Source organism: Schistocerca americana, chromosome 1 (genome assembly GCF_021461395.2).
Source record: "Schistocerca americana isolate TAMUIC-IGC-003095 chromosome 1, iqSchAmer2.1, whole genome shotgun sequence".
NCBI lineage: Eukaryota > Metazoa > Arthropoda > Insecta > Orthoptera > Acrididae > Schistocerca > Schistocerca americana.
The window spans coordinates 884,563,989-884,586,355 of record NC_060119.1 but is presented as its reverse complement, the minus strand read 5'-3'; the positions used below and the strand labels follow the sequence as shown (position 1 = coordinate 884,586,355).

Below are 22,367 nucleotides of genomic sequence, written 5' to 3'. Positions count from 1 at the left end.
GCCCCACTAGTTTTAACTATTGCAAGTTATTTTTCAAGTTAGTCATACTTTGTGAAAGAAATGCAACTGGGTAAAGCCTCTACAATACTGTATCTGTCAGTTAACAGTCTTACGATGTTCTAGCTGTGCGGACGACGAAGAATGTAGCTGTCGACAATACTGCGCTGGCGGTGTTGACGCTGCTGCTGTTTGAGAACTCCGAGTCGTATCCAGAGCCTTGGATAATTACGAGACATGCAGCTTCCTCCACCTGTCCACTCCTGCCGTGGTCTCAATACTCACAGGTTAACGAATCAGGCGCGTCTGCACTGCCGCGTGCATAGCAGCATATCGCGTCTGCGGGAACGCCCAACAGACACTCCCGTACTCCATCACTCAAGCTGCTCTGCTCGCAACGCGACAGAGACTCTGCAGATGCAAGCCGGCCGATGTGACCGAGTGGTTCCAGGCGCTTCAGTCCGGAACCGCGCTGCTGCTACGGTGGCAGGTTCGAATCCTGCCTCGGGCATGGATGTGTGTCATGTCCTTAGGTTAGTTAGGTTTAAGTAGTTCTAAGTCTAGGGGACTTATGACCCCAGATGTTAAGGTCCATAATGCTTAGAGGCATTTGAACCATTTGTATTTCTCCATATGCAAAGATAAACAACGGCACAGCTACTGCCATTTCGTCGTTGCTATCGATACATTTAAATAACGTTCCCTCTGCTATTACCCAAAAATTTACAGTATTTTCATTTATAATAACAATCAATTATATACAATCATAAATAAATACATCATTACAATGGTTATTATTAAATGTAGTTCCTATAATAAAGCTTACAGATTCAGAATTAGTTGGGCAGTACAAGCTATCAACGGCTATTAAACGTCGACAATTTTGGATGGTGCAGAAGATATTTTATTTGCATTTTCGGTGTTTAATGTGCTCCACATTCCATGACTTTTTTCTGAAGCGAAAGAAATTTAGGGAATGTCCGAAGAAATACAAACAGCAATGCAGATCCTGCAATGTACTCAGTTTTGTCTACATAAATTTTGTTAATCACTGATTAAGCGTCTCATTAAATTTCATGATTATGTGTGTGGTCACGTAATAACATGACAAAACTGTGTCGTAACATATTTAAATTTCTACAGAAAATGAGTAAAAAGGTGGGAAGCAAGATAATAAATCACTAGTTGCAATGTTTACTTTAGAATTTCAGAATTATCATAATTATTGACAGATTCCATTTTTTTTAGCAAGCATCCCCATAAAACTTAAATGTCTATAACAGAGCTTTACACTGGTTGTGTTGAAAAGGAAAAGGCTGCGTTCTACACTCGTGTTTCCAAAGGAGGTCGCAGCGTTCTAAGGCCGGCAGCAGCTCACTCCCAACAGGGCATTGTTGCGTGTGCCACAGCGGCACGCTTGATCTTTCTGTTTGCGCAGTGGCATTGCAGAACGTCCACCTGTCTTACATGCTTCGAAAACTAACTCTCGAGGAATATCAATGAGTCTTTACGTTTCTATCGCAAAGGAAATCTCAACACTGTCCATATTCACACGCATACACATACCTATACATTGAGTGCATCGGTATTCACTTACATAACACATGGTATAAAAGTATTTTTTACAACGTATTATTTACAAAGTTACAAATAATACATATACCTGAGTGACATTCATTCACACTGGTCATAGCTTGGGTTTTCTTTTCATTTCAGTTGTTTCCAGAACATTTACTCTCTAAGCCAAATTTCTCTTTATACTTCGTGCAAAATTCGTTGATGACCGTTTGGTCCAAGATATAAATTTGGAATAAATTTTGAAAGTTACACTAATAGTTAAATCTTTACGAGAAATTCTTGCTCAGTTTAATCAATTTTTGACTGATACAACTCCAAGTCAATGTTATGTACACTTATGAGTTTGCCAGTATTAGGAAAAGCTAAACAGTAAGCCTTAATGCGAGGTATACTGACAATCTTTAATGATCCATTATAAATGTATTTAAACTTTGAAACCTCATTATCATTCCCTCTTGATTTCTTGATAACTTTAACGAAAACGTGGTCCCAAATTTCAAATTTAGCAAAACGCGCTTTCTTGTCGTGACGTCTTATTCACACCTCGGCTTTCTTTTTCATTACCTCTCGCGTAAACGTTCTTTTTTCCTTTCTTTTCTCTCTTTTCAATACTAACTCGCAGTGGGAAATCACTTATCTTTTCCACTTAACTCTTAGACTTATGGTCTAACAGGTTCTCCTCCAGAATGAATCCATTAGATTCGCGCGTCAAACCAGTCATGCATAATCTTTTCAAAATCATTTATATGTTAGCCCCACGCTCTGTGAGTGTGGTGACAATACGTTTGGCAAAGTCGCCCTAGCTCGCGCAACTATCGTTCCGCTGGATTTCCGTCCGGGTAAAAGGCTGAGGTGTATGGCTTCAACCCCATTGCTTTCCATACCTTCACTCCATAATCTAAAAGTAAATTGTGCCCCATTATCCGACAAAATCACTTTTGGTTTTCCAATATGCACAAAGTAATCATTTAGATTACACGTACCATAGTATCCCATATTTATGCCTAGACCAATCTCATTAGCCCAAGTAACAATGTGAATAGGTTGCCACTGACTACTCACATCACCATCTGTTTCGTTAAAACTCACACAAACCTCGGTCTTATCTTCTGAAATGCACGTCATTGTTTTGTTCTTGCATCAGTTACTGCGTGGTATTTGAATAATCAGTCTAAGCCCATTATTATCTCGGTGCTCACATGTGGCACGACGATAAATTCATGTTCAGACTGTTCCTCTTGAATTTCTAAACAGGCATATATTTGATGGTATATAGGTTTGCTGCCCTTTCCGGTAGCACCGATTATTTTAACTCCCATTACGGGCATTACTACTATTTCTGGTCCTTATTTAAAGAAATCGAACATTTTCCGGGCATAGCTCTTAGCTCTGCCCCGATATCTATTAAAATTTGCATTTGTAGGCCGTGCACGTCGACTGGCAGTATTATTTGTCTACACTTATCTGTACCTAGTTCTTGGTTTTCCCATAAAAAGTCCTTATCGACATGAAGGTCATTCCAAAGAAACCGTCCTGCTGAGACATCGATAGCCGTTTATCTGGTGTTTCTTTTTCTGTTCTTGGACATTCATAATTTCTATCTGCCTGTCCTGCGATTGTTGAAGCCGTTTTCAATCCAACACTGAAAGCTTTTTATCAGTTTATTCGATGAACGAACCTTGTATTATCAACAATTTAGTAACTCTCAAGTTAGGTAAATTTTCTTCGGAAAGATGGCTATCATCTTCCAAATTGCTTGGAGAAATGTGCTCAGTTTCTGCTTCTAATTCTTCTCACGCAACCCATGCGACTCTCATCTGACTGTATGACCTCAGTGTTAATCTCATAGACGTTGTAATCTATGTGACGGTCAATTAGTCATCTCAAGTCATCATCGGCAAACTCGTCTAGCCCCTCTTCAGAAATATCGTCTCTGTTTTCCTTAGGACCAGCGTCATTGAGGTGGGCTACTTCAGTTACTACAACATTTGGACAAGCCTGCCTCGGGATACAGCTTTCCGTTTCTTCACAAACGCTGATTCCAATGCGGGTTGAGAAGCGTCAAATATTGTCAGTCCTGCCCATTAGCACACTCCAATACAATCCTCTGAAATCCTTCAGTTCGTCGTATATCAGACCGAAGTGACTTAGCCACACCTCGTCGCGTTCCGCATTGTCCTGCGCGATAACGGGAGTTTTATCCAATATCGGTCTCTTTAGTTCCGCTGGCGAACCACGATGTACTGGAGCCTGCGGCATCATTGTCATCAGCAAGGACAGTGATCACTTTGCCGACTGCCTTTTCATCTTCAATTATAATTACTGCTGTTGAGGAAATCGCTCTCTCTTCTTGCACATTCTTCCATTGCTGATTTATCCATCCGTATCTGTCATAGCGAAGTTGCCTATGCTTTCTTCTGGGCCGCCAAGGTATTCCCACGCCGGGTGAGTCCCAAACCGGCGCGGTTAACCCTCCGTCGGGCGCAATCGGCCTGACAGGCACTGCTGACGTGTTTTCCTCCCTCTCTCGCCAAGTAGGCGGCGTGGGATTTCCCCTCCACTAGTAGCTTCCTATCTTCAGGTGCTGGTTACAACTCACTCCATTAGTGTTCACGTGACCCTAGTGGAGAGGAGGTGTGACGTTCGTGGCCACTCAAGCTCATGGCTCCTGATCACGTCTCACTTTCGAAGGTGCGTATTTTTTGTTCTTTTTCATCAGAGTGCTTATTTTGTTCATTTGATGGATGAGTAACGTGAATTTTGTGAATTATTTACACAAATATATACTATTTTGAGCTCGGCCTTTGAGGCACATTGCGGCTGAACACGTGATTATCCTGGTGTTTTCTCTTTTACGCCCCAGATTTTCCACAAATATGGCTCTGAATTACTATGATCTGTCTAACCCACGTCATCTTGAGGAAATACAGGATTTGCTGATGTGTGCTGAAGAGGAAGACCCCATGCTGATTGAGGATCTTGGGGATGAGAGTGACATTGATTCTGAAGATGAGGTGGATGAACGTGAAGGCGATTCTGTAACAGAGCAAGATGGTGAGGACGAAGATGAAAAAAGTAGGGACAACAAAACAAATAGCTTTTATTTAGGAAGAGATAATAAGACCATGTGGGCCAAAAAGCCACGTGGGAAAAGAAAGCGCAAGGAGTCTCACAACGTCATCACTCACCTTCCTGGAGTCATAGGAAAAGCTGAGAATGATAAAACTGCAGTTGAATGTTGGAATAATATATTCACTGATGACGTCCATGATATGATCGTTAGATACACAAACCAATACATGGACACTATCAAGTATCATTTCTCCAGAGAGAGAGAGACATCAGTTCCACATATGTAATCGAACTAATGGCCTTTATTGGCTTGTTGTGCCTAGCAGGAGCATACAGAGGGAACCGTCAAAGTCTGGAATAACTTTGGGGGACTGAAGGCGACGGCGTAGAAAAATTCAGCCTCGTGATGAATCTCAAACGATTTAAGAGTCTGATACGTTGCCTTCGTTTTGATGACCGAATGACCAGAACCCAACGGAAAGAATTTGACCGGCTACCAGCGATTCGTGAAGTTTTCAAAAAGTTTGTGGAAAATTGTCAAAAGAGCTATTCCCCTGGTAAAAACGTCACAATAGACGAAATGCATCCAGGGTTTCGTGGAAGATGTGTTTTTCGGCAGTACATACCATAGAAACTAAACAAATATTGAATAAAACATTTTGCTCTTGTTGATGTTAAAACGATGTATAGAGTCAACGTGGAGATCTACGTTGGATTAAAGCCATTGGGTCCCTTCTGTGTCAGAAACAAGGCAAGTGAAGTTGTCAAGAGAATGGCTAAGCCTTTATTTGGATCTGGTCGCAATATTGCAGCAGATAACTAGTTTTCTGATTTTGAGCTCATCGACTATTTGAAAACAAAAAAGCTGTCATTTGTTGGAACTGCCAGAAAAAATAAAAGGCAAATGCCATCAGAATTTGTTGAAGTAAAAGGGAAGGAACGATACAGCAGCATGTTTGGCTTTAATGATGGGAAGGTTTTGGTTTCCTACTTACCACGCCAGAACAAAAATGTGATTCTTGTATCTTCGTTGCACAATGACGCTGCTATCGATACCGATTGTGGAGAGAAAAATAAACCACAGATTGTTACTTTCTACAATTTAACAAAAGGTGGTGTTGATACTGTAGATCAGATGTGTGCTACTTATACTGTCAGCCAAAACACGAAGTGCTGGCCAATGATAATTTTTTTTCACAATGCTGAATGTGGGTGGTATCAACTTACAGGTAATTTATCTTGGAAATCAACTGGAGAAAATGCGTAGAAGAGTGTACCTATAATCACTGGCACATCAACTTGTTCTTGGAGAGCTACATAGAAGAAGTATGAAAAAGGTGGGAATCCCCTCCAGCCTGCAAAGTCGGCTCAAAAGATTTATCCCCACTGAAGTTAGAGAGGAATCACCATGTTTCCCACGTCCTAAAAGACGTAGATGCACCACCTGCACTACAGAAACGGGTTGCAGAAGGATGTCAATCTATGAATGTAAAAACTGCCATAACGCAATCTGCCTATCCCACGCAAATATGGAGAGCTTCTGTAAAGTTTGGAAGGTAGGAGACGAGGTACTGGCAGAAGTAAAGCTGTGAGGAAGCAGCGTGAGTCGTGCTTGGGTAGCTCAGTCGGTAGAGCACTTGCCCGAGAAAGGCAAACGTCCCGAGTTCGAGTCTCGGTCCGGCTCACAGTTTTAATCTGGCAGGAAGTTTCATATCAGCACTCACTCCGCTGTAGAGTGAAAATCTCATTCTAAGAATGTCTCTTCTATTATACAAATGCTCATAGCTCTTAAGGGATGCATGTTTACCAGACATGGTTTTCTTGTTTTGGTCCATACTACCTTCTCCCAAAATTTAACAAGCAAAGCGCTTGCAGCAGAAGAGACGTGTTTCATAGTATCAGAGTTCAACAAGCGTTCACATCTCTCAAGGTATGCTCTTTAGAGTCCTTGATTACAAAAACTTTTTTTCTTGTGTTGGCATAAGGAGCCTGTCCCTTAGATTTGTCGTTTTTTTCTTTTATACTAGTGCGCTATTTCATTTCTTCACATTCTACCGGACACTAGATGTGATTGACTTTCCTGTTAGCATTTTACACCTCGACACCCACACTGAGCGTTATATTGCACACACAAATTCATGTCGCTCCAAGGTATGTAATGCCACTTCCCCGGACGAGAAATAGAAATCAAAAATTAGCTCCCAATACCCCAAAGATTTCCCCCCAAGTCCCACATTCCCAGAAAAGTGAATAAGCGAACGAAGTTCCATTTATCACTATTATTAGGACAATAACAAGTAATTAAATCAGGAATCTAAGACTTGACAATTTAGCAATCTACGAAAGAAAGATTAAATTTCAATAAAATTAACGTCAAAATCATAATAAATCGCAAAATTAGCATTAATTAACATTCGCAAAGTAGAACCAACGATCCCAAAGAATACTCCGTGTGAGCACTCTTTGAGAATCGTGAGTAATGACTAAGTATAATTCAATGCATTGTCACTACGTTACGAGAGTTAGCCGAAGCAGGTCATATATTTAAATGCTCGTACATGTAGGTGCGCTTAGATTGTTTTTGAGATTGAACAATTGCGATCTGTTATGACGCAGTAATACGATCTTCTGACTTCAAATATCACGGCGTTAGAATTCGAACGAAGGACTTTTACCTACTAGAATAAAGTGAACTCCTAACTCGATAATTGAACTAAACATTACTTGGACAGTAATTTAGGCAACGAACACTGATAGACAATTTTCATTCATAATACCAGTGGTTTATGGAACTTCAGTAATAGGTCATTTATCCACTGCGCCAAAAACAGCGGGTGAAAGCTGCAGCTGATAGATATTTATCTTTGCCGTAGTCGGCTTGGTTACGAGTTGTTTATTCTTGTTAGTTTTTGATCTGTGCTTGGAAAATAAAATGTTTTCTCATCTCATGAAAAACTTGTACCTTCATAAAATATAAAGGCTACCATAGTGGTGACCCCGAAAAATCGTAGCAGAAGCATAAAGAAAATATATATACCGACGAGAATAATGAATTCAGAGACAAAAGCATGGGGCAGTGGAATCAAGATTGAAGACTACAGTCTGGTCGACCAAGGATCGTGGTCCACGCCCTTTGATTCGCCACAAAACGGAACGACAGATATGAACGCAAAAGATGGGAGTACCTGCGCGCGACACAGAAATGTTAAACTTTCCGCGTTCTGGCCGACGCGCCCCCAGCTTTGGTTTACGCAGGCTGAATGCATATTTCGGCAGCGTGGGGTGTCTAACAACATTGACAAATTTAATATAGTGGTTTCACATCTAAATTTAGAAGTGGTAGAGCAAGTAGAAGAAACCTTGTCGCAACAAAATTACTTTGTGCTAAAGGAAGCTCTCATACAGCATTATACGTTGTCACCAGATTTGCGACTAAAAAAAATTTTCGCATACGAAGATTTGGGCGACAAGACTCCGTCACAAGTACTCAAAGCCTTACGTACATTAGCCGGGCCGGAACTCCTACCTGAAGATACTTTACGTCTAATATGGCTTCGTAAACTTCCTGCCAACATCCGTGCCGTCATTGCAGCAGAAACAGACTTACCATTGCAAGTCTTAGCAAAAAAGGCAGACACCATCGTAAACACCTTAACCGGAGTTTCTGCGTGTTCCGAATTCAACTACAGCCAGGATAGAGGCCCAAGAACGTGTAGTGTGATGGAATCTGACGTCAGTGAGCCAGGAACATGCAATAATACTTCCCAACAGCAGTGCTCATCGACGGAACCCACCATACAGCAACTGGCAGCACAAGTGGCAAAACTCAATGTGCAAGTAACTTCACACCACCAGCAGCTACGAAGTCGCAGTTGGAAAAGACGAAGAAATGCTATCCAACAGGATTTGACAGATCAATGGTGCTGGTACCACAGACGCTTCGGTAACACTGCCCGTCAATGTATTCAACCCTGCAGCTACCCAAACTTAAAAGGCGGGCGTTAAAGGGCACTAACGTTCGTCAACAACAACATAGGCGCCCGAGTCAGCGTGATTCAAAGAGGTGAAAACGCCACGGTATCTGCAGTCAACCAATCACACCGATTGTTCGTGTTGGACCTCTCTTCAGGTGAGAAGTTTCTGATTGACACAGGTTCAGAAGTCAGTGTTTATCCAAGAAAGAGAGGTGATATACTCACGACAATAACGCAACATGTGCTGACTGCGGCAAACAATTCCAGAATATCTACCTATGGTGAGAAGCAGTTGGCATTACATCTGAATTCCAACTTCCATCCAAAATGGACTTTTGTGGTTGCTGATGTACCGAGTCCTATAATTGGAGCGGACTTTTTACGGAACTACCGACTTATGCCCGACCTGGTTAACCGTCGTTTGGTGACAGTTCCCACAGAAGGGATATTGCCTACTGCGTCTTCCGCGTCGGTTCAAGTGCAGTGCGATGTGCCTGTGTCTTTCTGCACGATGATTCCCGTCTCCTCTACCGCGTCATCCGCGTCGGTATATTGTGATACGATATCGTACCCGCAACTAAGCGGGGCGCACACGTGTGCGTCACGCAAGAAGACACCCGACAGTCGTAACGATTCGTATACTGTAGGCAATATCAGAGCACTGTCGGAGGAATCACTTTTTCGTAAACTGCTTCAAGACTTTCCAGCACTTACCGAACCCGTCAACGCAACCAGGAAATGCAGACGCAATACTCATCACCACATCAGCACGACACAAGGTCAACCCGTTGCCTTCCGCCCGCGGCGTCTGCCTCCAGAGAAGCTGGTCGCGACGCGAGCTGAGTTTGACAGACTTCTATAAACAGGTATTGTAAGTAGGTCTGATAATTCATAGGCATCTCCAATTCACATGGTCCGTAAAAAAGACAATTCATGCAGAGTATGTGGAGACTACAGGGCGCTCAATGCCCGCACAATTCCCGACCGCTACCCAGTACCCAATGTGACTGATTTTAACAGTACGATTAGCAATGCCAAAATATTTAGTGTGATTGATTGCACCAAAGCATTTTCCCAGATTTCCAAGGCTCCATCTGACATTAAAAAAACAGCAGTTATCACACCATTCGGTTTGTTTGAGTACAATTTTATGCCATTTGGCCTCAGAAACGCTGCCCAAACATGGCAAAGGTTCATGCATGAGGTGCTTCGAGAATTACTATTCGTATTTTGTTATATGGACGACATTTTAGTATTCTCTGGTTCTGTATATCAGCATGTCGAACATCTGTGGCAGCTATTCCGCCGTCTGACAGAGTATGGCATAATTATTAACGAAACAAAGTGCACGTTTGGAAAACGCGAGGTTAAGTTCCTGGGATATTTGGTTTCAGCAGCAGGCCTGTCACCTTTGCCTGAGCGAGTTGAAGCAGTACAACAGATGCCCCTTCCCACAACTTACAAAGGACTTCGCAGATTTTTAGGCATGCTCAACTATTACAGACGTCACTTACCTAAATTAGCTGCCGCCCAAGAGCCAATCACAACGTTCCTTGCAGGCAAAAATACAACAGGAAATCGTAAAATTCCATGGAGTCCAGATGCTGAAGCAGCTTTCCATGACTTAAAGAAATGTCTTTCTCGGGCAACACTACTGGGACATCCAAGATTGAGCGCTCCTTTAGCGCTCATGGTTGATGCGAGCCAAACAGCAGTGGGTGCAGCGCTACAGCAAGAAGTTGATGGCAGATGGCAGCCGCTCGCATTTTTCTCTAAAATCCTGACTCGACAGCAACAAAAATGGAGTGTTACTGACCGTGAGTTGCTTGTTATTTACTTAGCCATAAAGCATTTTCGCACGTCTGTCGAAGGGAGGCACTTTACAATTTTTACCGATCACAAGCCGTTAGTAGCTATATTTCAACGAGACATAGAGCTCAATTCACCACGTCAGTGCAGGCAAGTCGAGTACATTGCACAGTTCACAACTGACGTGCGTCACATTTCAGGAAAAGACAACCTGGTCGCAGATTGCCTGTCTAGGAATTGTGTCAGTTTAAATTCAATTCGTTGGACCGAGGTAGCGTCTAAACAACGAGAAGATCCTTTCTTGCGACTTCTAATAGAGGAACAGAGAACTGCGCTGCAGCTCAGACGTGTGTCTGACCCAAATGTTCCAGACGGAATTTGGTGTGATGTAGCAAAAGGAAAGGAGCGACCTTACATACCAGAACAATATCGTCGCGAGATTTATAGTGCACTACATAACCTATCACATCCAGGAGTACGAGCTACAGCAAAGTTAGTTTCCTCGAAAGTAGCGTGGTCTGGAATACAAAAAGATTGTCGTGCGTGGGCGCGTGCATGCCTAACATGCCAGCGTAATAAAATCAGCAGACATGTCTTTGCACCTATTGCTGACTTCCCGACGCCATCTGCAAGATTTTCACATATACATGTGGACATTGTGGGCCCGCTATCATGCTCTTCAGAACAACGCTATTTGCTCACAATCATTGATCGCTTTACCAGGTGGCCAGAAGTAGTTGTAATACAAGACATTTCTGCGGAGTCGGTTGCAAAAGCACTGTTGCATTCATGGTTCTCCAGGTTTGGCGTTCCGCAAAACATAACAACAGATCGCGGAAGGCAATTTGAAAGCCAACTTTTCAGTGAGCTTTTACTACTGCGCGGGTGCAACCACCTACGCACCACAAGCTATCATCCATCTAGTAATGGAATGGTGGAACGACTACACCGCACACTCAAAGCTGCATTAATGTGTAGTTCCACTTCATGGCCTGAAGCACTACCGCTGGTCCTACTCGGATTGAGAACGGCCGTGAAGGAGGACTTACAATGCTCTTCCGCAGAATTGGTTTATGGCGAGCAATTGAGGGTTCCTGGAGAATTAATCGTTCCAGCATCTACACAGCCGTTCGCCCCTGAGCTATGCACGCAATTCGCGAGACAACTCAGCGTTAGAATGAGAAACATCAAACCCACTAACCCTGTCAGACATGGAGACCGGAGAGTGTTTGTACATAAAGACCTGCAAGCAACGTCCCACGTGTGGCTTAGGGATGATACGGTGCGCCCGCCGCTTGTTTCGCCTTACTCTGGACCATACAGGGTAATCACAAGAGGAAGCCACAGCTTCAAAATCGATAAGGATGGTAAAGAAGGGACAGTCTCAATTGAGCGGGTTAAACCTGCTTACACCGAAGAGGGTACACTCCTTCCTCGGTCTGCAAAATCACCCTCAAACGTGGAGGCCAAAGAAACAGCAAAGAGTCTCGCTGAGCCCTCGGTTTCAGAAGAGGACAACGAAGCAGCAAGTGCAGAACAGGAGCAGCCATTGCCTGCACCAGATGTTTTCACGGGAGCTGGTAGAAAAATCAAGTGCAAGTTTCCCCACATACCTGGTGCACCCGGTTTCAAAAGGAGGGGGGCTGATGTGGCGACGTCATTTATCCACTGCGCCAAAAACAGCGGGTGAAAGCTGCAGCTGATAGATATTTATCTTTGCCGTAGTCGGCTTGGTTACGAGTTGTTTATTCTTGTTAGTTTTTGATCTGTGCTTGGAAAATAAAATGTTTTCTCATCTCAGGAAAAAGCTGTTACTTCATAAAATATAAAGGCTCCCATACATATAATTTAAATCCCCCCAACACCTGGGAAAGTTATCTTCTCAAGGCTCGGTTAGGAAGTGACTGATATTGTGCAATAAAACATCCTCTCGTGCCAAGTCGTGCATTTGTGATTTAAAATTATTGACATGAAACTCCCGAGTAATAATTACGCGCAGCGATAATATTTGACTGTAGCGCTCGGCGCTTGTGTAGAATCTTTAACTCAAATAACAAGCCCAATGTTACGATTTCTTAGATGCTTGAAATTACGACCAGCTTGTAAGAAATTTGTTGTGGATGTGACTGTATTGGTTTTATCATTAATATTTCATCATTAATCAGTTAAACATCGATTACGAACGATTAATTACGATTCTTGGTGAAGTAAATATCTCACGCACGTCGACATTTCGGTTCAGCACTGTTATTTTGTGTAACGTCGTCTTCGTAATTTGATAACGATCTCAACACTCTACCGACTGTCGCCGAGTCTTAGCCGAGGCCAAGTACAAATCAAACCAAATCATCAAGAAGAAGAGCCGTTATAGGTACAACCAATTAACACATGTCTTGATTGCAAAATTTCTGTTTAAATGAATCTAAATGTAATTTTTTGATGCATGCTTCTTTTTATCCAGCTGTCGGGATAGTGGAGAAAGAGAACGTTCTCATTACGTAGAATAGTCAGTCAGAGACTGAAAATTCCTGAGGTAGGCTATAGAGAAGATGCTGTTCCCTCCTTTCTTTCCACCTCCTCCCCCTCGTTACTCCACCCTGTCGGCTGGTGCCAGCCGTTACTTGTTATCTGGTCGCATGGCCGCCACGAGGGCAGACGACTCGCTCGTCACTTGTTCTCGGCTCCTGACGACCCAATTACATCCGCGGCCGGGCTTCCACCGGCCTTTCCTCCTCAGCCCCACGGTCGCCGCTAACAATGAGCGGCGCGGTGCGACGCAGCTGTATGGGCGGTGGCGCTTCAACTTTCTCATGACAGCGGGCGCTCGTTCCAGGGCGACAGCGAATGGTACGGCACACCGCGATGCTGGGAAGCTGCAAGCAGCCTTACTAATAAAACAGAACTCCCTGAAACAACCATTGTCGTAAATTGTTTGAGAACTTTGCATTCTCTGCGCAAGTTCTCCGCTGACAAATTGAATGGAAATAGCACGTTCGAAAAGCAAATTAATGGCAGTCCGTTCAAAAGCGGAAATATTTACTTATCTGTGAAATCAAAGTCTTTTTCGAAGTGACATTCAGTACCGCGTAGCGCCACTTCATGTACTGTAGCGTGCTTCAGCTTTCTTTGACATACTGGTCTCTTGAGATGCCGCTGGTCAGCCCTGTTCCACACTTAGACGGTGATTTTACTCACTTCATACGGTTTGTGTTGCTATCACGATCTCACATTACATGTTTCAACAGGTCGAAATGATTCATGTCATTAGACACCACAGGCCTCTCCTGTAGGAAGGTATTCACAAAGTGGGAGTGGTATGCGCTTATATTAACTACTTGAAAGACAAAATGTCATCTGTAGGGCTGGAGAGCAGGTTGTAGGATCTTGTCCCGATATTTCTCAGCTCTCAAATTAAACTCGGTAGCGATGAAGCCGTGTGGTATTCGTACATGATACTGGACCATAAAATAAATGACCCATCTCCATGATAAACGTGAGGGACTGCACGCCTGAGATGCAAATTGGTCAGTAGCTGACTGTGTACGACCATCTTAGCGGTGTCATAAATCTTGCCCTCGTCGGTGAAGAGAATTCAACGCCACTGAGCCGCCCTTTCGTTCTAGGCACCCCTTGCCAATTGCCGGCCGGAGTTGCCGTGCGGTTCTAGGCGCTACAGTCTGGAGCGGAGCGACCGCTACGGTCGCGGGTTCGAATCCTGTCTCGGGCATGGATGTGTGTGATATCCTTAGGTTAGTTAGGTTTAATTAGTTCTAAGTTCTAGGCGACTGATGACCTCAGAAGTTAAGTCCCATAGTGCTCAGAGCCATTTTTGAACCTTGCCAATCTTTCTCGCACATAAGTCTGTGGGAGTTGGTACTGTTGTTCGTGATGGACGCCTAGATGGTAAATCGATCGTGTGGAGACGGATGCATACTGTCTGGGTCCACACAGTTCTGCCAATTGCCTTCAGATTGTAGCACGCTGTTCTGTTGCATTTTCCTCGTGGCATTCACGAGTAATAATTTGTAGCTGGCAGTTTTCAGCTGGTGACCACAACGAGGGATTTTGCGTCTCTCTATAGTAGTTGAATGCTCGAATGACGTTAAGCACCGTACGCCAATTTGGCAGGCAGCTACCCATACTGAGAACCTTTCTCGCTGTGAAATGATAATCTACGTTTTGTCTAAGCCTGAAACGACGATTCCATGTTGATAGACTGAACAGTGTGTGGAATACAGATTGCTCCACTCTACAGAAATGCACAGAGGATCCAGGATTAAATTTACCTCCATCACTCAGGATGTTGTATGAAGTTATTTACGCGTGCCAAAAGTGTCATGAGAAAAGCTTTTCTGAACAAACTGCAAAAACTATGCTAGCAGTGAAGGTGGTGCATGTATTTGAACCTTAGTAACTTAACTTAAAACATTTAGGTTTCCTTCGTCAGCATTCAGCTGCAGTAGTACAAGAAGCTTTTTAAAGTTCTAATAATTCTCAACCACAATATGTTTATCATCTTTCAGCTTCTGTATGTTGGCCTTAAAATTGGACACCAGTTCCTTGGAAACATCCCCTTCTATTCGATCGTAATTTACTGCATGAAGGCGATTGTACTTAGGTCGTAAATTGCATGTCTTTGTAGAAACAAGGATTTTGTGACACACCGGCACTACGGACGTCTGTCGCTGTGACTGAAAAGATATGTTTCTTCTAATGAAGTGGGCTATTAGACATTTCTCTTGCTGTCACAACTACACATCCTCGAGAAAAAAAAGGAGGCACATCTGTTTACTTGTGCCCGTAGAGTACTAGCGCACGTGACGTCAGCTCCCCTGAGCTGGAGCCCACAGGAAATGTAGTCCACCTCCCCCTCCCCCCAACACTCTCCCCCTCCCTCTGCAACAAACTTGTGATGTCACACTATCTGCCTCGCCCGACATACATTGCAAACGTTCGGCTACGTCCGGGACCAGGTGGGAAATCAGTTTGTCAATGGAAACCTTGTTACATGTGATCGAGTGAGTGAGTCTAGTTAAACGCGCAGCTACGAAGTATTAAAGTATTTTCAGACAGTAACATGGTTCCTGCTGAAGACGATTGTATCAGCTGATAAGAGCTGTAGTGCGGCATGCTGTGATGTTCGTCACACGGCCCAGATATCCCCCTGGCTCCGGCCTCACCACTCCAGTTCCAGACTGACGCCGTGAGTGCTCGGGAGCGCTACTGTCCACAGGGTACTTGCTGGAACTCCCTATCCACTAAATTCTACCAGGCAGCGATGGCATTTTGCCTTTAATGTGGTAGCTGATCTAAGGTTAAGGAATATAATGCTGTGCTATTGTAACTTCTTAAATGTTTACTTCCTTAAATGTGTGTTTTGTTTTTAGGCCGGCCGAAGTGGCCGAGCGGTTCTAGGCGCTACAGTCTGGAACCGCGCGACCACTACGGTCGCAGTTTCTATTCCTGCTTCGGGCATGGATGTATGTGATGTCCCTGGGTTAGTTAGGTTTAAGTAGTTCTACGTTCTAGGGGACTGATGGCGTCAGAGGTTAAGTCCCATAGTGCTCAGAGCCATTTGAACCATTTTTGTTTTTGTTTTTAGGCCTCCTTGATCGTTCATTCGCGGCTTAACAAATCATACTAGTAGTTTTTTTAAAGAAACTACTGAATTTATGCAGCATTAGAGAGAACGAAGTTTTTCGCGTCGACCTGAAATAGAGTGGAACAACCATGACGACTTCGTTCACAAAACACGTAACATATTCTGGTCCATTTCACATTACCGTCTTATTTAGGAATTTGGCATGTAAACGTAAGTGTGGAGTACGTATCAGGTTGTCAGGTCTCCGAAGCAGAAATTAACCATTCTCCCTCCAGACAGCGCATACATCATAACCTCTTCAGTTCTATTCTGGATTCTAGTAGCATTCGGACGGGTACAGCTGGGAAAAATTTGATAACCCACGTTTGTGCGTTTTCTATGTAAAATTTTTACAGTTTTGAGTGTTAATTCAAAGTAAATCCATTTAAAAATTACATGAACTTGGTACTAGAACTGACAACTATAAGCTTCCAATATCTGCCTGGTCTCTATGACATCAGTAGTGTGTATTATCTGCAGACTGTGAAAAAGAAAATAGCGGAGTGGGTGAAAGTAAACGATTCTAATGGGGTAAAATTTTCCAATGCATGCTTTCATCCCTTCAAGAAACTATTCTCGAATTTTTACCCCCGACCTGCACTTGACTTACGTAGTCCCTTCCATCGTATTCAAGCCCCTTTTGTTGGTGTTTATTTACGTTTCCCCTTATAGAACTCACCGAGCGAGGTGGCGCAGTGGTTAGCACATTAGACTCGCATTTGGGAGGACGACGGTTCAGTCACGAATCCGGCCATCCTGAGTTAGGTTTTCCGTGGTTTTCCTAAATCGCTCCAGGCAAATGCCGGGATGGTTCGTCTTTGAGAGGGCACGTCCGACTTCCTTCCCCTTCCCTTCCCTAATCCGATGACCTCGTAGTTTGGCCTCCCACCCTCCTCCCTCCCCCGCCAGCCGTTGTGGTCGAGAGGTTCTAGGCTCTTCAGTCCGGAACCTCGCCATTGCTACGGTCGCAGGTTCGAATCTTGCCTCGGGCATGGATGTGTGTGATGTCCTTAGGTTAGTTAGGTTTAAGTAGTTCTAGGGGACTGATGACCTCAGATGTTAACTCCCATAGTTCTCAGAGCCATTTGAACCATTTGAAACCCCCCCCCCCCCCCCTCCCAAACAACCCAACCCTTATAGAACTCGAATTAATTTTTCTTTTCTGTAGTTTGTCTATGACTGGGTACTAGTGTTTTCAAATATTTCTACCTCTAAAAGACACTCAGAATTTAATTAAACCTTCCACAGAGGCATTTTTTTCAGTAGTCGACAGAGAACATTAACCTGACAGTCATTAACAGAGCCGCTCTTACATCAAGCTCTTGAACTTCTTGAAAATGGGAGCTCAATACGGTAAACACCCAAAACTACCAGGTTTTCAGTGGCTGGCATAAGGAAACACGTTGAAACCGGCGATTCACAACATATTTTTCATTGGAGCAAGAACAAGCCATGGTGCAGCACTACATTTCCCTCTGTAACTGTTTTTTTTTTGGCCTTACTATTTTTCATGTATTTATTTGTGATCCTTTATATTTTCTTCAGTTGGGGGTAAAAGTACGTTCTGTGTACTATTGCCCCAACTCTGCATGTTCTTACCTCACAGCATGGGGTAAGAGAATGCAAAATTATATTTTATTGTAACTTTTAATATTCCTGAAGTAATAACTGGGTCACAACAAAACTTTTAAACAATGTTACCAAGATGACGAATTAGCTGCTGCATGGGAAGTTCACATAATACTGCTGAAAATTTTTAACGTTTAGTTTAACAAAATATGTGCACTTTTACTCCCACCTACCCATCAAACCTTGTAATTTTTAATTTCTCTTACTTTACCAGGCTGTGATATTATGCAGCAACATATATGTTCATCACGTTTGATTTCTTCTGTTGAGATGTAGCAAGTTGTGTGACCCCACATAAAGTTCGCAGGAACTCTTTTGGAATTATCACTCAACTGTAACTACCAGATTTACAACGGTAACGTTACAGAGTTACCCCCTTTCCTGGTTTGCTTTAGTACAGACTCTCTCGCCAGTAAATAGACCTATATCGTAGCAAAGAGCACAGGTTATACAAAATAAATACTTCGTTAAATAATAGAATTACTGGCTAATATTTATAATGTCCATATATTGATAGGTCCTTGAACACATTGTGAGCTCAAAGATTTTTTTCCCTTGAGGAAAGGGAACTTCTCTCCGCGAAACAGAGCTTCATTCTTTAACAGAAAACACGTGGAAGTTAGATGCAGATGCAGGGTGTACCCTGTATCATAATACTGAAATGAGAGATACTATTGGTTTTAGAACAACATAAGTGAGGTCATTAGAAGTTCATTTTGTACCGAGGATGTGCTTTTTCATAAGATACTGACCTTACTTTTCCTCAGTTCCTCAATCAATAAACCACTGTTTCAGAATTCTGTTGCAACTACTTCTGCACAGTAAGTTAGAGAGGTGATACTGTGTAAACTACTCTGAGTTTAGCAAAAGAAACAAATTTTAACATTCCAACAAGAGAAATGTGTAGCTTTTACTCAAAATTCCCCACTCGTGACTCTTCTCTGAAATTTACAAATGGTTAACAAACTAGGCGAAAATAAATCGCTGCATTTCAGTGGAATTCTTTCTAGGTTCTAACCAAAGAAGTGGTGACAGATCTTTTTGAATGGTCACTTCACAAGTACGAGCATGGAGAGGCTCTATTTAATACTTACCAAAAATGTGAATGTAAGCTTCAGCTTAGAATGGCACTTCCCCTCCAGCGCTCGGCATTTCCCCTACAGTGCTCTGACCAGCCGCCCACCACTGCTGCTCCCACACACTTCCCCCGCCGACTGCGCATCTACTGCCTGCGGCATTTTGTGTGCGCTAGTCACCTGCATCATGGAATCTCTCTTACAGGCACACTAAACGTTGTAAGCAACAAAAACGTTTTGTGTGCCAGACTCATAAAAATATGCAAGACTAAAACTGAATATCATGCAGCACAAGAACACCTGAGCTGATGGTGTAAACTCGGTATGTTAGTGTTAAACATAAAAAAGTCAGCTGTATTAGTTTAAATGGTGACTATGAAATAAATAAATCTTTTAACACGTCCAGTGTAATGGTGAAAGAGACGACGGTACCACAAACTAGATATACGTGATATGATGTGGTGATTGTCCTTCTGCAAGAAAATGAAAAGAGTCAAACGTTTTTGTGTTTACAAATAAGAAGCTGTACGCTGTATTGTATGTATTATGTCACCAGCACAGACAATTGATAGTGTTATGTTAGGTAAACATATTGAATGTAACTACACTATTTTCCGAAATTGTACTGTACCCCTGAATTGCAATGCAGCATAAATGACGGACAGCCCAGCTTCATAATGTTTCATGGTCCTCAGCTATGTACATAAGTTCATATGGTCACTTCTCCTTACACAGAAATAGCCTTCATTCTAATACATAAAGTGGAAATACTCCAAAAATGTAGTAGCTTATTGATTTAAATAACGAATACATGCAAACTGGTAACTCTGCATTGAGGATCGGTACATTCCATATTTGGTTTTAAGGTACATAATGAACATTCAGCGACGGCAGTTTACTGACTTATAGTGGGGATTTGTGATCTTATCAAGAAAATTTCAATCATTACAGATGCAATTTCTCTGCTCAGTTTTAAATATTTATTTAAAATAGGGCTTTACTTGTTCTGAGCGACAGTAGGCAGCTTTGCTGAGCCAGTGCAGATCATATCAAGCAGATCATATCAAGCAAAATGTCTCAAGGAACGCCAACAACGTCAAGAGCTGTGAGATTCCAGAGTGCTCATTTATATTTACAGGCAAGCAGGCAAGTGAAGTAGTGTTATTAACTTATTTGATTGTAGTCAATGAGTATCTCTCCACACCGATCAAATTTCTTGTTCATTTATACAGAAAGGAGGAACGAAATACAATATGTGGGAAAGCCCTCCGTCTTCAGGCCACAAGTGGCCCATCGGGACCACCCGACAGCCGTGTCATCCTCAGCTGAGGATACAGATAGGAAAGGCGTGTGGTCAGCACACCACACTCCTGGTCGTTATGATGGTTTTCTTTGACCGGAGCCACTACTCTTTGGTTGAGTAGCTCCTCAATTGGCGTCACGAGGCTCAGCGCACCCCGACAAATGGCAACAGCGCATGGCGGCCCGGATGGTCAACAATCCAAGTGCCGGGCACGCCCGACAGCGCTTTACTTCGGTGATCTGACGGGAACCAGTGAATCCAACTGCGGCAAGGCCGTTGCCGCAATGTGTGGGGACGGGGAAATAAGCTTGAGATCATTTAGGTTAATCCGGTAGACTGTTGACTGATGAAATGGCTTCGTATGATGTCGGATATTGCGTGGTATACATGGGACAAAACTTCTAAATACGAGTGTTCCAGAAAGGTACGTAGAAAGAAAAGGCCCATCGTTTTCCTGAAAGTATCCCATTAAAACCCCTGTAACATCTAGAGAAATGACTGTTTGGCGCTTTCGACTCCATATTTTGAAGCTAAGTGACCGTCTCACGTTAGTTAGTAGTTTTTCTGTTATTGTAAAGATTAATCCCAAATAGTGAGTCTCATCATGAGCAGTGTAGTGTACCTTTCCAGAAATGCGGTATCGGTATTGGCATTTTATTTTTAGTTCCGTATAAAAACATCGTATTGTAGGTCACGAGAAAGCAACGAATTGTTGTTGTTGTTGTTGTTGTGGTCTTCAGTCCTGAGACTGGTTTGATGCAGCTCTCCATGCTACTCAATCCTGTGCAAGCTTCTTCATCTCCCAGTACCTACTACAACCTACATCCGTCTGTATCTGTTTAGTGTATTCATCTCTTGGTCTCCCTCTACGATTTTTACCCTCCACACTGCCCTCCAATACTAAATTGGTGATCCCTTGATGCCTCAGAAATTGCCATACCATCCGATCCCTTCTTCTAGTCAAGTTGTGCCACAAACTCCTATTCTCCCCAATTCTATTCAATACCTCCTCAGTAGTTATGTGTTGTACCCATCTAATCTTCAGCATTCTTCTGTGGCACCACATTTCTAAAGCTTCTATTCTTTTCTTGTCCAAACTATTTATCGTCCATGTTTCACTTCCATACATGGCTACACTCCATACAAATACTTTCAGAAACGACTTCCTGACACTTAAATCTATACTCGATGTTAACAAATTTCTCTTCTTCAGAAACGCTTTCCTTGCCATTGCCAGTCTACATTTTATATCCTCTCTACTTCGACCATCATCAGTTAATTTGCTCCCCAAATAGCAAAACTCCTTTACTACTTTAAGTGTCTCATTTCCTAATCTAATTCCCGCAGCATCACCCGATTTAATTCGACTGCAGTCCATTATCCTCGTTTTGGTTTTGTTGATGTTCATCTTATATCCTCCTTTCAAGACACTATCCCTCCCGTTCAACTGCTCTGACAGTATTACAATGTCGTCGGCGAACCTTAAAGTTTTTATTTCTTCTCCATGGATTTTCATATCTACTCCGAATTTTTCTTTTGTTTCCTTCACTGCTTGCTCAATATACGGATTGAATATCATTGGGGAGAGGCTACAACCCCGTCTCACTCCATTCCCAACCACTGCATCTCTTTCATGTCCCTCCACTGTTATAACTGCCATCTGGTTTCTGTACAAATTGTAAATAGCCTTACGCTCCCTGTATTTCACCCCTACCACCTTCAGAACTTGAAAGAGAGTTTTCCAGTCAACATTGTCAAAAGCTTTCTCTAAGTCTGCAAATGCTAGACACGTAGGTTTGCCTTTCCTTAATCTAGCTTCTAAGATAAGTCGTAGGGTCAGTATTGCCTCACGTGTTCCAATATTTCAGAAGCATTTATCGGTGTATTATATCCCTTTACAAATGCGTTTTCTTCTAATTTCATGAAAAAATATCGTATGTTAGTTATAAGGGACAATCAGAAGGTTTCCTTTCCAAGTCCATACAGACTAGAACCGGAATGCCAATCAGGTAAAATTGCCATGTGCATTGAGGCATCGGATGCCGTACAGTTCACAACCGATATGCCAATCAGGCAAAATCGCCGTGAGCTTCGAGGCAATCATCCCAACGACGCTCTAAGTTGAAGATACCCGTTTAGTAAAACAGTTTTCTGCTGCGCGAAGAAGTCCACAACTGGCTGTTGCATGTCCTCATCCGATAGGAATCGTCTACCCCTCAAGGTCTGTTTTAAGCGACCGAGGACGTTAGAATCACAAGGGAAGATATCAGGACTACAGGCGCTGGTGC

The 22,367-nt window shown here is 42.9% G+C and overlaps 1 pseudogene; it reads left to right on the top strand.

The window, feature by feature from the left end:
• Positions 1-4,451: 4,451 nt before the first annotated feature.
• LOC124594895 overlaps positions 4,452-22,367 on the top strand; it is a 28,689-nt pseudogene continuing 10,773 nt past the window's right edge.